Below are 17195 nucleotides of genomic sequence, written 5' to 3' on the forward strand. Positions count from 1 at the left end.
CTGGAGGTATAAGGATTGGAGGTTTCTGTAAATACTCCTTTATCTTGTCAAAAGCTTTCTGACAATCATCATTCCACTTGATCGCCTGATTCTTTCTGAGCAGTTTGAAAATTGGTTCGCACGTGGCTGTTAGATGAGATATGAACCTTGCAATGTAGTTCAACCTCCCTAAAAACCCACGGACTTGCTTCTCCGTTTTCGGTTCAGGCATCTCTTGAATAGCTTTGACTTTCGCTGGATCAACCTCAATCCCTTTCTCACTGACAATGAAGCCTAAAAGCTTCCCTGATCTCACCCCAAACGTACACTTGTTCGGATTCAACCTCAGCTTGAACTTTCTCAACCGATCAAACAGCTTCTGCAAATTAACCAAGTGCTCCTCTTCTGTCTGCGACTTCGCAATCATATCATCTACGTACACTTCAATTTCTTTGTGCATCATGTCATGAAAGAGAGTCGTCATTGCCCTCTGATAGGTAGCACCAGCATTCTTTAGCCCAAATGGCATCACCTTATAGCAGAACGTGCCCCAAGGTGTAATGAATGTCGTCTTTTCCATGTCCTCTGGCGCCATCTTGATCTGATTATATCCAGAGAAACCATCCATGAAAGAGAATACCGAGGATTGAGCCGTATTATCAACCAATACATCAATGTGAGGTAATGGGAAATCATCTTTCGGACTCGCTCTATTCAAATCCCGGTAATCGACACACATTCTGACTTTGCCATCCTTCTTCGGCACAGGAACGATGTTGGCCACCCATGGGGGATAACTTGTAACAGCCAAAAAACCTGCATCCCACTGCTTCTGAACCTCTTCCTTGATCTTAGTTGCCATGTCAGGACTCGTTCTACGAAGCTTCTGCTTGACCGAAGGACATCCTTCTCTAAGAGGTAATCGATGCACCACAATGTCTGTATCTAACCCAGGCATATCTTGATATGACCAGGCGAATATCTCCACATATTCTCTCAGCATCTCAATCAGCCTCCTCTTGACAGAGTCCTCTAGAGCAGCCCCAATCTTGATTTCTCTTTTGGCGTCCTCAGTACCCAAATTAACAACCTCCAACTCCTCCTGATGAGGTTGGATGACCCTTTCCTCCTGCTTCAGCAATCTGACCAATTCCGCAGGGAGTTCACAGTCTTCCTCACTCTCCTCTTCAGCTTGGTAGATGGGATTGTCGAAATCATACTGAGCCATAACAGAACTGTTCATAGTGAATGCCATAAGATCGCTTCTGCATGTTTAATGCTTTGTTTTAGAAAAAGAGTTCAATAAAGTCACAAAAACAAAAACATTGCCATTTTTATTGTTTTTTGAAAAAAGATGAAAACAAAAAAATAGAAAGACAGGGATCACAAAGTTTGATTTCAAAAAATGTCCTTCATTAATGGTAATCATTAAAACATGATGAGGCCCTACAATGAATCACTACGCCTTGGGCAGATCGTAGGATTTTCATGCAAAATGACAAAACAACAGAAAATTACTCTGTCAGAAGAGTAACTTGAACCACTTCTTCAGCCGTCCAGTTGTTGATAGACCCCCCTGGTGCACACGGGCGAACCCAGTTGTCCAGATCACAATCACTGTCACAGTCTTCACTACCAGTTGCAGAGACGTCGCCATGATTCATCAGCCCAGCGCTGGTAAAGGTACTCGGACCTGCTTGACCATTTTGCTCTGCTTGGAGAGGCTCATAACCAACGCCAAATTTGTCTTCTTTGACAGGCAAGTCCACCATCTTGCCCCAGCCTTCAGCTTTGCCAGAATCAACAACCTCCTTAGCCTGCTTGTAAGAAGTAATTGAAGCACCTGGCTTCCTCTGCTCAGCGTACGCCACTTTCTCAAGAGCCACAGTCTCAAACGCCTGACATAAGGTTTCGTGGATCTCGCCATCCACCTCAACATACTTGAACGAGGATAGATGACTCACCAGAATCTCTTCTTCACCGCACACAGTCACAATCTGACCGTTCCAGACATACTTGAGCTTTTGATGGAGAGTCGACGAGACTGCCCCTGCTGCATGAATCCATGGACGCCCCAATAAACAACTATAGGCGGGCTGGATGTCCATAACATAGAAGATGATATCGAATACCTCCGGACCTATCTTCACAGGCAAGGTAACTTCCCCACACACAGAACGTTTGGATCCGTCGAAAGCACGAACGATCAGGTCACTGGGAGTAAGCACAAACCCTTCCACATCAATCTTCTTCAGAATCTGCCTAGGCAACACATTCAGCGACGACCCGGTGTCTACCAATACGTGAGACAACACTGCCCCCTTGCACTCCATGGTGATGTGCAAGGCTTTGTTATGGTTTCGCCCTTCAGACGGTAAGTCCAGGTTGGTGAATCCTACACCATGCCTGGTGCTCACATTGGCCATCACACCCTCCAGTTGATTGACAGAAATCTCCTGAGGTACGTAAGCCAGATTCAACATCTTCAGCAAGGCATTACGGTGTGCCTCAGAGCACAACAACAGTGAAAGTATAGAAATCTTGGACAGAGTTTGATTCAACTGATCTACAATCTTGTAGTCACTCTTCTTGATTATTTTCATAAACTCCTCCACGTCCTTCTCAAATGTCCCCTCGGGCGCTTCCTTCTGGACAGGTTCTTCCTCAACCACAGCTTGCTTACCCTTTGCTTTGGCGAGAGCCTCAGCATTATTGTCCCTCAAAGGCTGCGGTGCGAACAGACGACCGCTTCTGGTGAAACCTCCTGGACCCCCTACATTGTCCACAGCCGGACCAACAGTTGCAGGAACTCTGTTCGGTAAACCAATTGCCACTGGAGTTTGATTCACTGGTCTCGTCTGACTTTCAGCCCTTCTGTAACTGCGGTGAGCATTATCATACTTCCACGGCACGGCTCTACTATTCTCAACAGCCCTTCTTCCAGACGCGACGATAGTAGTTGGAGCACTGATGGTTACAGGCACGGAGATGGTAACTGGGGTACCACTTGTTGCAGGTGCACTAACGACCCTTTGTCCACGTTCTTCAGACGGTTTAAAGTAAATGGTGATAGTTGACACTGTTCCACGATCTTTTACAGTCCTACTGAATTGCAAACAACCCTCATCCATCATACCCTGGATACCGGCCCTCAACTGGTCGCAACCATTCTCAGATTCTGCACAGCCCAAACAATCCTCATCACAGCCCGAGTAAACACCCCCATTCAGCAGACGGCCCTTCACAACTAGCAGAGAAGTCTGAACATCATCAACATTAACAACCAGATCTTCAGCTTCTTTCCCCTCAATATTGTTCACTCTATGCCCACCATGCTGAGGCATAGGGTTGTTTACGACGTTAGGCACTGGAGCGAAGTTGATCGCCTTGGCATCGATCAAATCTTGGACCTTGTGCTGGAGAGCCCGACACTTCTCAGTATGATGCCCTGGTGCCCCAGAGTGAAAGTCACAACGGACGTTGGCGTCGTACCCAGGAGGCAATACTGTAGGCGGAGCCATTGTACGCAACTCAACCATCCCCAACCTGAGTAGTTCGGGCAGCAGTTCGGCGTACGACATGGGTAACGAATCAAAACGTCGATCAGGCATCCTTTGTCTGGGCTGATACGGACGTTGCTGTTGTTGTTGTTGTTGCGGTTGTTGAACTCTTTGTTGTTGCTGTTGACGAGGTTGAGGTGCCGGAATGGTTACTGCAGCAGCTTGACGGTATTCAATTCTGTTCTGATCTCTGCGGTGTTGAACAGCATTAGTTTCACCCTCTCTTCGACGAGGTGCCCCAGCAAACGGCTTCTTAGAAGAAGAGGAACCAGCATCTTGGATCTTCCCAGTTTTAATCAAGCTCTCAGTCCTCTCTCCACAAATGACAACATCAGAAAAACTACCGAATGGGCAGCTCCCCATCCGGTCCATAAACACACCCTGAAGAGTACCGATAAACATATCTGTCAACTCCCTCTCCAGCATAGGGGGTTGAACTCTAGCAGCCAGTTCACGCCACCTCTGGGCATACTCCTTGAAGCTCTCATTGGATTTCTGACAAAGACTCTGCAGCTGAGTCCGGCTCGGCGCCATGTCCATGTTGTGTTTGTATTGCCTCAAAAAGGCCTCACCCAGATCCTTCCAGCAGCGGATAGAATCTCTCTTCAATTCCATGTACCAGTCCAAAGAAGCCCCAGATAGACTATCTTGGAAAAAATACATCCACATCTTTTCATCATCGGTATACGCAGAGATTTTTCGATAATAAGCCTGCACAAGGGTGCGAGGGCAAGAAGTACCGTTGTATTTATCGAAGGACGGTGCTTTGAACTTGTAAGGGATTCTCAAACCTTCCACCAACCCCATATTGGTAACATCAAAACCGAGAGAATTCTGGCATTCCATAGCTCTAATTTTCTCAGCAAGGGCATCAACTTTACGATCCCTCTCATTAACCCTTCCCAGAACGTCTTCGTCTTCACTGAGCAGAGAAAACATATCCTCCTGTCTGTCAACAATCGGAGCAGGATTACGGGCCGGGGCACGGACTGCTCTGGCATTAGCGGCATCTGGAGCAATGGGTTGACCGTTGATTCGAATACCCCCCAACTCATCACCTGTAGCATAATTGTTGATGGGTACAGCAGCAGCAACATTATTATCATTGACCGGGCCTCCCTCTGGCGGAGCATGGTTGACCGGTGGAATTGCAGCCTCTTGTCTCTGAACCATGGCTCGAAGCTCTTCTTGACCTTGTGCAACCCCTTGCATCATATTCATAAACTGGGCCATGTTAGCCTTCATCTCAGCCAACTCAGCTTGAACTTGATCCATACCTCTCTGTTGATTCAGTCTTGTTGAGTAGCGGTGCGGACGTTGATCAGCTATCCTGCCTGAACAGGAACCAAGAGTGAGAAGTCACGACCAAGAACACCTGTTATGCAAAATGATATGAGTATGGTGCTAATGATGCGTATGATGCACATGATATGTTCATTCCTCAGGCATTCAAAGAGCCTGAGTCATCCTCAAAAGATGGCAACCTGCAGCAAGAACAACATAGAAGCACAGAAACGATATACACAAGAGTGATGAGTACAAGGTGAAACCAACAACCTCATCTTTATGAGTAACAGGAACGTACAACAAAGTCGACAAAGAAAATCCAAACAATCGGAGTACAACAAATGAATCCCATCCAACAAGCCTGGAGGTGATTCTCAACATACATATCAAAGATACAAGCTAAGACAAACGGCCTCCCGGAATGAGAGTCTTCAAGTACTGACACTGGTCTATCAACAGGTCACATTCTGAACATTCTGGCAAAAGAGTGATCTTCTCCTTCTGTTGTCGTCTAAGCTCTACCACTTCTCCTCCAAGGTGGTTCTCTGATGCCTGTCTCAAGTCTACTTCCTTCTTCAACTGGATATCTTTATCTCTGAGTTGCTTCTCCAAGTCTCTGATCTTCTTCTGATAGCTGGCCTCAGCTCTCTGCAGCCTCAAGCACTCCCGGTGTTCTGCATCTAACATGCTCTCCATCTCCTCGTAGGATCTCTTCTTGCTTCTCAGTCTGCTAGCATCCTCTTCTCGCACTCCTCTGAGTTGATGAGCCAAGTTCAACCTATCAGCTTTGGCCTTGTACAACTCCATCTGGGTATCTTGCTCGTTCTCTCTCAAACGGCGATTCTCCATCAAGGCTTTCTTGTAGTGCTCCGCAGGCACACTCTCAGCAAGGATCAAAGGTGGTTGCTCCTGCAACGGCTCCATCCTATCGTAGGGTAACAACAAAATTTCTACTCTCTCCTTGACCCAATCAGTGTAATCAGGCATAGCAACGGCAAACTTCTTCCCTAAGACAGATCCATCCTTCACACCAATAGACTTCCAAGCTCTTCCTATCTGCTCCAATCTAGCCGGGTCACTCTGCTTCTCAAAATACACACTTTCTGCTACCTCAGCCTCAAGTGGTCTTCCCTTCATCACAAACCCCAACTGGCGAAGAGAAAGAACCGGGTTGTAATTGATGCAACCCCTAGTCCCTATGAGTGGCACATTACGGAATCCTCCACAGCTCATAATGACGTTACGCACATCCATCCGGTAAGATTGCCATCTGATATCATAGGAAGTAAGAGACATAACCCTCTGAGTCCACTTATGCGTGCTCTGAGCATCCACAAAAGGTCCACTGACTGGCAGGAGAGACAAGAACCATCTGAGCAAAAGCGGGAGACAACACCTGATAGCCCCACCCTTACCATGCCTACTGTGAATAGCATAGTAAGTGTCAGCTAACAGAGTAGGAACTGGATTTCCTCCAATGAAAATACTGACTGCAGCATAGTCAACAAAATTGGGCATACTCGGAAACAGGACGATCCCATAGATCATGACGGCCAACTGAGCATGAAAGGCTTCCCAACTTCCCTTCTCTGCTTCTTCTCTAGCTACCCTCAACAGAAACTTCAAAGGCAATCCTACAACATCCCCACTGGACCTCCAACTATCACTGACTTCCTTGATACCCAAATGGAGAGCTCTGGCAACAACTCCGAAATCAACCTCCTTGGGCACATCCAAGAAAGGAACCTGATACCGGACCGGGACACTCAGCAGAATGGAGTACTCCTCAAGAGTAGGCGCCAACTGATAATCTTGAAAGGTGAAACAATGAAGCTCTGGGTCGTAGAACTGTAGAAGAGTCTGCAACGGCACCGGATCGACTACCATCTTCAACAGTGTTAGAATATCTCCATACTGGTCAACAAACCCCTTATGGTTACCACTGGTCATAAGGTTGCTCAACTCAATCAGAGACGTCAAAGGTTCACGGTGAAAGCTGTAGGAACAAGTCTTCCGCTTCAACCCTGGGACTGTTGCCATCTCTATCAGTGAACAAGCTCTGGAATGTACCTGAGAAATGATATGCATGCAGGGATTAGTTTTTTTTGTTTTTTTTTCTTTTTCCCCCTTTTTTGTATCTTTTTTTTTTATTGCGTTTCTTTTGAAAAATAAATATGCTATGATGCAAATGATGCAGACTGGACTGGTTGGCTGTGTCTCTCAGAACACAGGATCGAAACTTTGGCTTGAACTCGGAACCACAAATTCATCTGAAACCCAAAGTCATCTGAGACCCCAAACTTCTGAACCAATAGTCACCAACAGGATCACAAGTCACCAACTGTACCTGTAATAATGATCATTCCCTCCCCACTCACGGGTGTCATCTAGGTCAGGGTAAGGTCGAGAGAAACGCAGCATAAATAACCTTTCGCAGAACATCATCATATACACACCCGAAGTATGTAACGATAATATCCCACCAGGGCCTGAACTGCTCGTGATATCAATGTTCCGCTAAGTGGCGCAATACCACCTGCTTCCCATGAATCACTCTATTCCTAAGTATCCTAGATTTCACTCATGGCCTGGGTATTGGGCCTTTTACCTCATGTAACTCCCACCCCAATAGAGAGAAACAGACAACCAGCCAGGTGAACAGATGAATATGAATGCAAACATTAATGCAAACAATAAATGCAAACAGTAAATGCAAATATATACAAATGAATGCAATAAATACAACAACAAACAGCAACCAAAACCCTAACCTAGAGAGCGCTAGGAGAGACTCGCTTAGGGAAGATGGACCAGCACAGGTCAACTTCTCTATGTCCCCAGCAGAGTCGCCAGCTGTCGCATCACGCGAAAAACCGGCGGGAAAACAAGAACAACAGAGCCGCCACCGTGCGTTATTTATCCCAAAAGAGGGAAAGGAAACGCTCAGAGTAAACCTGGGAAAAGACATGGTCTCGCGACCAAAGAGAATGGGTTCGGGAGTCGGTTATGCGAAGGGAAGGTATTAGCACCCCTACGCAACCGTCGTACTCGACGGGATCCACGCACAATAGAAAGGAAAATTGGTTGCTAAACACTGCTCAAACTCACACACACTGGCTGAAAGAGACACAAGAAACTGACTGAAACTGACTCGGCAGGACATCGTATCCTGGGCCTACTTAGTCTATCAGGCATAGACATCAGAGTCGAAGTAGTTCGGACTGGGGAAACGACACATGCTCGCTAGGATATCGCATCCTATGCATACGTATCTCCTTGGACGAAGGAGAATCAGAGCATTCGTAGCTCGGCTGACACACACACAAACAAACACAGGCAAAGGCAAACGTGGAGCCTGAATGCCAATCACTGGACTTACATCAGCATCCGAACCAAAACGCACTCAAGAAGGCAAACATGGAGCCCGAATGCCAATCACTGGACTTACATCAGCATCCGAACCAAACACACGCACACTGGAACCCAAATGCCACTCGATGGACTTACATCAGCTTCCAAGCACACAACAAGGCAAAACAAAGACACAGGCGCCCGGAGAGATCTGCTCATCTCCTGCCTACGTACCTCATCTGGTATGGGGATCAGGGCGACGTAGTTCCCCTACGGAGGGATAAAGGACTAGCCTAACCAGATAACAGAGGGAGACACAACTAGGGAGACTACGACTCGAGCCTAGATGTTATCATGCAAAATCATCCCTAAGTTAAGGTTTCTAGCTAACTGGCACAGGGAGCCAGCCTATCCTAAGCATGACTTGCACAGGAAGCAAGCCACACACACACTTAACTTGCACAGGAAGCAAGCCAAGCAAAACCTAACTTGCACAGGAAGCAAGTCTAAACTAACCCTAACTTGCACAGGAAGCAAGTCAAACAAACATACAAGTACAGATAGCACACACTATACACAAGCAAGTGGCTCAAACAAGGGTTAGGTTTTAGTCGAGGGGTCATATCAACCTCAACAAACAAACCTCTGGAATGGGGTAGACGTTGCTCTTAACCTTGCCATTGAGGGGCTAAGGTGAAGCAGATGAACGGTGAGTGAAGACGAGACTTCACAGCTCTTATCCCTGGCCTGGGAGAGCTCAAGACAAGAATGTGTGGGTTCAGAAAGTGGGAACCCTTCTACACATTTGAAACTGACTCAACTGTACAATTGTACAAGATCTTGGGTTTGTATCTGCAATGCATCAACACAGTGGTGTGAGCAAAGCAGATGACACACAGAATAGCAGGGGATAGGTTGCATATCCCTTGGGTTCTGCCAATTGCCTCTTCACTTAGGAGGACTTTGACTCTATGCAAGGACAAAAGTAAACAGTCACAAACATTGCCTCTTAAGGAGGACTTCAGACAGTTGCCTGGCCAAGTAACAGGCCAGGTCTTCCAGACTACATGAAGATTAGAAATATACCTCAATGCAAATTGCTTATACAAGCAAAGCAAAGCAAAAGTTCACAAGGAACTAAGCAACTAAAAGCACCTGAAATAGTCAAGCAGACATTAGTATACAACCTCAAACAAAGCAAAAGGAAACAGAAGTCAACAGTCAGTCAGAAGTAAATGAATGTGCAAGGCACAAGGCTTAAGGCTTGAGAGCCAAGCCACCTACAAAACAAACAAGTTAGACAAAGATATTCAAGCAAACTCATATCAAAAGAATTGGCCTCATTGGTCATTTGTTGGTCAACCTGAAAACACAAGCTCAAAAGTGAGTAACAGGACCACTAGGGCAAACCTAGGGTCAAAAAGGAATGAGAAAGTCAAAACAGCAAGTGGTAAGCATCCAAAATCATGTTCAAACAATCAAGAAACACAACCAATTGGGTTCACATTCATATCAATCATCATCATCATTTCATGAGCAAATTAGGTCAAAACATGGCATTTAGAAGCTCATAGAAGTCAACAGCAAGACTTGAATCAAAAGCAATCTTAAACATTTCCAAAAATCACCAAATAAATCATGATCAATCACAACCCACATCATGGTAAGCATGTCAAATTTCATCTCATTTGGACAAGTGGAAGGCAGTCAATGAAAATCAGAAAGTCAAAGCAATTTTGAACATGCTCAAAGAAGTCAACCAAACATATATCAACTTGAAAAATTCATAAATCAGAGATGGCATATGATAAATGAATGGGACTAAAACCATGGCAAAGATGAGGATGTCTAGTTATCTCATGTAAAATTTCATGTCCATCTAATAAAGTATGAGAATTTCACAAATGAAATGGAAACATGTGTCACAAAAAGTTAACATTTGACTAAGCAGGGGAGAAAATCTCAAACAATTAGGAAATGCCACAAATAATTCCAAAACAATTCACATGTAAACTAGACATACAAGAGTAGGTTCATGCAAAAAATCAGATCAATTGGAGGTCAAGAAGCATGGTATCAAAAATCATCAAGTTGGACATCAATGGTGTGACACAAATTGTCACACCCTAATTCAAAAAATCATAACTCACAAACCAGCAATGATAAATTCACAAACTCTACACCAAAATCCCCATGAGTGTGTCTAGTTTAAGCACAAAAAATTTGGGAGCCATTGGATAAAGCATCATCATTTCACAAATGTTTTGGCAAAGTGTACAAAATATGCATACATGTCACAAACCCTAATACCAATTAAAATCCACTCATCAAAAAAATCTGGAAAAATCATGATAAAAAACTAGAGATTGTGATGAACACAACACAAAAATTCCCATGAAAATTGGATTTGAAATGAATAAGTTATGATTTTTTGCAAGTGAGCCATGCCAAGTGAAATAAAAATTGAAACAATTAAATGATTTAAATGAAATAAAAACCGGGAATGGCATATTTGTAAATATGGGGTTCACTAAACCAAACGCTACCGTTTTGGACGCTGGAACGGAATGTTCCTATTGGTCAGTATGAATGAAACAAAGAACGGTTCATGCAAAACCCTAACACGCGAAATCCGCAGGAAACTCATGTGTTTTCGCAGGTAATGTCGCAGCAACCCCATATGAAGGTTGCGGCTAAATCCGCAGGAAAAAAGGCAGTTTCATGAACAGCATGAAGATCCTCATGATCTTCATGCACGAAATTTCCAGGAAATTCAAATAGTTCCAGAATTAAAAATTATTCACACATTCATGAAGATCCACCATTACTTAACACGAATCAATATGCGATTTGTTTAAAAACAACAATAACACCAAGAATCGATCAAATCTATACATGAACAAGAAACTTCAAAACCCTCGTTCTCTCTCATTTTGGCACGGTTTCAATTGGTTTAAAGTTCATGACACTCACAGTGAAAAGATCTACAAGATGCATCATGTAATTTCATCAAAGGTTGAGTTCGAATTCTTACCAAGTTTTGAAGAAAGTGGAGAAACAGTTGTTGTTTGATGATGCAAGCTCGAAACAGATGACCTATAACCCTCCAGATGATGAATGATGAAGATGGTTCGCCTTGAAAACGCTTGAAATAGCTTTAACCAAACTTTGCCATGGATGATGCTTGGAAAGAACAGTCGGGTATAAGCTTCTTACAGCTGAAGGATGATGGTGGAAATGTGCATGAAATGATGCTTGGATGGTGGAAAAACCCTAGCTAGGTCGTGCTCTTTGAAGGATTATGAAGAATTTTGGAAAATGGCCAAAAGTGAATTTTAGAGAGAGTGAGATTTTCTGAGTTAGATGGCTGCAACTAGGGGTTTCAAATGACAGAAAATCATCTTTTAATTCTCTGTTTGAAGGTACAAATCAAAGTCCATGGATATGTGGGATAGAGTTGTTGAGAAATGTACTTTTTTTCCAATTTTCAAGCAACTAGGTGATGGGTGTATGTACTTGTACGAATTTGACTTTGAACATGTCCAAAATACAATTTCAGATCAATTCCCAATGGCCAAAATGATGGAAAAGGTTTATTTTAAAAAGTCAAAATTTCACTTCACTTGAAATTAATTCAAGTAAGTCAAAAAATGCCATTTTGATCCATAAGGTTTTGGTACATGAAAGTTACATTTTTGGAAAGAGGGGGTCAAATGTGACTTGTAGGAAAAAACCCCACCCAAATTGGCCAAATGGTTTGAGAGATATGGCCTTTTGAAGTTCAAGAATTTCTGAAAATGATTTGATCATATCTTGCCAACCATACATGGGAATTGAGTGTTCTTGGACTTTTTGGAAATGGGAGAACAAGATCTTCAACTTTCATGTTGGGCAAAAATTCATTTGAAGCTTGTATCATGATGTAAGTTTGAGGATCAAGACTTTCCATTTTGGGTAAGTTTCAGTTACAGGTCCAGTTTCCATTTTTGGAAATTTCTGATCTGGCTTCAAATTCTTCCATGATGGTGTTTGACATGATATATGAGGACTATTTGGACATGAATAAACTCTCTCAAACCAAATCCCACTATCAAATCACTGATTAAATGGACAGTTGACCAACAGTTGACTTTTAGGGTTTCTGACTGATTGTGCATTGACTGATGACTTCTGAACATCCAACCCTTGACCAAAACACTTCAAATGGATCCCCAAGTCATGTGAACATGTTGGACCAACCCTAGGGCCTTGTCTCCTTGAAAATTGTGCTTGCTTGCTTGACTGACTGATCTCCTGACCAGTTTGACCTAATTTCTTGATTGGCTTGCACTTGAGGCAAATGGGACAATGCAATGCTATGCAGTGGACCATGATATGCTATGACCTAATATGAAAATGTATGTACAATGATAGGTGCAAATTTGAGGTGCTACAATACTGTCTTAGTCGGCGAGCAGCCCAAGCCAAAGCACATCAAGTTTTCTCGAGCAGTGAGTATCTTATTTCATAGTCGGTAAACTTTTTGCTAAGGTAGTATATTGCATGCTCTTTTCGACCAGACTCGTCATGTTGCCCCAACACACACCCCATTGAATTTTCTAACACGGTCAAATACATGATTAGAGGTCTTCCTTCAACTGGTGGCATCAGAATCGGGGGTTCTTGGAGATACTTCTTGATTTTGTCAAAAGCTTCTTGACATTCATCGTTCCATATCGTCTCTTGATTTTTCCTCAGTAATTTGAAGATGGGTTTGCAAGTAGCAGTCAAATGGGAGATAAATCGGGCAATGTAGTTCAAACGTCCCAAGAAACCTCTGACTTCCTTATCTGTACGGGGAACTGGCATTTCTTGAATAGCTCTCACCTTAGCCGGGTCAACCTCAATTCCTTTACCACTGACAATAAAGCCCAAGAGTTTACCGGATCTTACTCCAAAGGTGCATTTGTTCGGGTTCAATCTCAGCTTGTACTTCTTCAACCTCTCAAACAGTTTGTATAAATGATCGAGATGTTCTTCTTCAGTTTGAGATCTGGCTATCATGTCATCCACATATACCTCTATTTCGTGATGGATCATGTCATGGAACAAAACCACCATAGCACGCTGGTATGTTGCCCCTGCATTCTTTAAACCGAATGGCATTACTTTGTAACAGAAAGTGCCCCATTGCGTCACAAGCGTAGTTTTCTCCATGTCCTCAGGTGCCATCTTAATCTGGTTATAACCTGAGAATCCATCCATGAATGAGAATACCTTGTGTTGAGCGGTGTTATCTACCAGAACATCAATGTGCGGAAGTGGAAAGTCATCTTTGGGACTCGCTTTATTCAAATCTCTGTAATCTACACACATTCGCACCTTACCATCCTTCTTTGGCACTGGTACCACATTAGCAACCCATTGAGGATAAGAAGTAACAGCCAGAAAACCTGCATCAAATTGTTTCATAACCTCGACTTTGATTTTCTCAGACATTTCAGGACGCATGCGACGAACCTTTTGCTTAACAGGATGACAATCTTCCTTCATTGGCAAACAATGTACTACTATATCAGTATCCAGTCCTGGCATGTCTTCATAAGACCAAGCAAAAATCTCAATATAGTCATGTAACATCTGAATCAATCTTTCCTTGACACTGCTTCCCAAGCCTGCTCCTATTTTTACTTCTTTCTTGTCTACTTCAGTACCCAGATTTACAATTTCAATTGATTCTTCATGCGGCTCTATAGTCTTTTCTTCTTGCAGTACCAGTCTGGAAAGCTCTTCAGGTACTTCACAATCTTCCTCACTTCCATCCTCGGCTTGGTAGATCGGATTTTCAAAGTCATAATTAACAGTAGCCGAACTATTATCAACAGGATCCAAAGTGGGTATGGATCTGCAATTCGTTACGTGAGTGTGTGTAAGAAAACATAGCTTGTTTGAAAGATGACAGGAAAGATAAAGAGCGCAATATTTGAATGCAAAAAGTCCATTGATTTATTGAATGTGAATATGCTTATGAAGATGACAAAACCCTTAACAAATTAGCTATTGTGTCCCGGGCATAGACACAATGCTTTTAAGAAGTTCAATTGTAAAAATTAAAAAATGCAACACTAGAATAGGCAATAACAATTACTCCTGACTAAAGGAAATCGAGATAGTGTCTTCAGCCTTCCAATTATTGAGTCTGCCACCAATTGTTGGGAAAATCCAGCTATCCAAGTCACAATCGCTATCAGCATCTTCTACAGCATTAATCTGATCTTTGACTATCTTTTCAGAGTTAAACCCCAGGCCAGACTTATCAGACTTGTATGGTACATCGATCAGTTGACCCCAGCCAGTACGACCACCATTTTCAACCACTGCTTGAGCATATTTCAGAGAAATCATAGCAGGAGGAGCACGAATAACTTTGGGCGCATGGGAAGTTGGCTTAAGGACAGGACTGGTCGGAGGAACTACTTCAAATGACTGAGAAGGAGTCTCAAAGAATTCGCCATCCATCTCGACGTATCTGAAGGTATGCACACTACTGACAATATACTCTTCTTTTCCACACACAGTGACAATCTTACCCTCTATTGGATACCTCAGCTTTTGATGGAGAGACGAAGCTACAACACTTGCCCCATGAATCCAAGGGCGTCCTAGCAAGCAGGAATAGGCAGGACGAATGTTCATTACGTGAAAGGTAGTGTTGAAGACTTGAGGTCCTATCTTAATAGGGATAACCACTTCACCATGGACAACACTCTTCGCACCATCGTAAGCACGCACCACAACGTCACTAGGTTTCAGTTCAATGCTTTTACGGTCGAATTTATCGAGCACAACTTTCGGTAGCACATTCAAAGAAGAGCCGTTGTCGATCAAGACGTGAGACAAGGTGATCCCCTCACACTCAATGGAGATATGTAGAGCTTTATTGTGATTCTTTCCTGCTGGTGTCAGATCAGCATCGAAAAAGCCTAAGCCATTGTCAACAGCCAAGTTAGCAACATAATGTTCGAACGGATCGACGGATGTTTCCTGAGGTACATGAGCGGTCTTCAAGAATTTTATCAACGCATTGGCATGAGATTCAGAAGATAACAACAAGGACAACATCGAGATTTTAGACGGAGTATGCCCCAATTGTTCTACCACATCAAAATCACTCTTACGGATGATTTTCGGCATTTCTTCCATCTCCTGTTTGGCAACATCTTCGATAGTAACTTCGACTGGTGTCTATGACTGAGAAGGATCGATTACTGGTTCTTTTCCTCGAGTTTCAAGGGCGGGAGGTGAGATTTCTGGAGAGAAGATCCTTCCATTTCGAGTAATTTTACTAGTCCCAACAATGTCATGAGGATTAGCAGAATTATCAACTTGCTTTATGCCATGGATGTAAACATTACCTCCATAATTCCACGGAATGGCTTTGCTTGAGGAATACGGTACTGGGCCAGGTGCAGTAATGATTAGGGGAACTACCTTGGGCTCAGCAGTAATCTTCACAGGTACTCTAGTAGCGGTAATTTTCACTGGAACTTTGGACCCAGCAACCACAGATATTTCTTCAATAGAGTTTTCCACCTTAGGAATATTTTCAAAGAGAATTGTATGATCATCCATCAGCCGTTGGATACCATTCCTCAACTTCAAGAAATCGTGGGGTCGGAGCATACAAAGATCGCAATTTTCAGCACAACCTGGAAATAAACCAGCTTGCAATAAATTCTTCTTGATGATCAGGAGAGGAGATGCTAAGTCAGCCACATTAGTAATGTGAGAATTGTCATCCACAACATTAACAGTCTTGTCATGATTAGGAATAGGTGCAGTGATGACATTGGGAGTCTCCGGAGGATCAAATTCAATTTCTCCAGCATCGATCATATCCTGAATCTTATTCTTCAACAACCAGCAATCGTTTGTATCATGCCCGGGGCTATCGGAGTGATATGCACACCTGGCATTGGGATTATAACGAGGAGAAGTAGTGTTGAGATTTGCAGGAGGGCCTCTGAGGGTAATTAAATTTGCCTTTAGCATACCCTGCAGTGCTTGTGCTAAAGTCATATTAATCTTGGTAAACTGCCTTCTTGGCCTGTCTTGTCTGTGCTGGAAGTTTTGAGATGGCGGTGCTGCAATCGTAACTTCCCCTACAGTATGATCACGATTTTTCTTGTTACGACCCCTTTCACCGTACACAGCATTTGATTCATTCTTTCCCTGATAGGACTTTTTGGTGCTTCCCGAGGTAGTTGCCTGTATCTTTCCGCTTCGAATGCCACTTTCAACACGTTCACCTGTCAATATAAGTTCAGTGAAACCCGATGAAGAACTTCCCAGTAGATGGCTGTAGAATGGGCCAGTCAGTGTACCCATGAACATGTTCACTAATTCTCGATCAGTCATAGGGGGTTTGACTCTGTCAGCCAAATCTCTCCATTTTTGAGCATATGCTTTGAAACTTTCTTTAGAGCCCAGAGTCATATTTTGCAGCTGTAGCCGAGTAGGCGCTAATTCAGAATTATACTGGTAGTGCTTGTAGAAAGCTGTCGCTAAATCAGTCCAGGTGTGGATGTTAGAGCTCTCGAGCTGATAATACCACTCCAACTGTGTGCCAGACAGACTCTCTTGGAAGAAATGGATCCATAGCTTCCTATCAGTGGTATATGGCTGAATCTTTCTCACATAAGCTCTCAGATGCATCTGAGGACAAGACGCACCGTCGTACTTAGTGAAAGCGGGGACCTTGAATTTGCGGGGAATGACTACATCAGAGACCAGACCTAAGCCTTCGAAATCCAGACCGGGCGCCTTCTGACCCTCCATAGCTAGCATACGTTCTTCCAGTAACTTATACTTGTCATCTTTTGGAGAGTACAGTTCATTTTCATAATCTTCATCGTCGTCCTCATGGTTGAAAGGATCGGCATTCTCATCTTCCGAATCATTTTCTGTCTCCTCTCCTTGATCCTTCGGAACTCTAATCTTGACTCCTGGAGCCTGTCCGTTAAGCCTTCTTCCCGGGTT

Source organism: Lathyrus oleraceus, chromosome 4 (genome assembly GCF_024323335.1).
Source record: "Lathyrus oleraceus cultivar Zhongwan6 chromosome 4, CAAS_Psat_ZW6_1.0, whole genome shotgun sequence".
Taxonomy (NCBI): domain Eukaryota; kingdom Viridiplantae; phylum Streptophyta; class Magnoliopsida; order Fabales; family Fabaceae; genus Lathyrus; species Lathyrus oleraceus.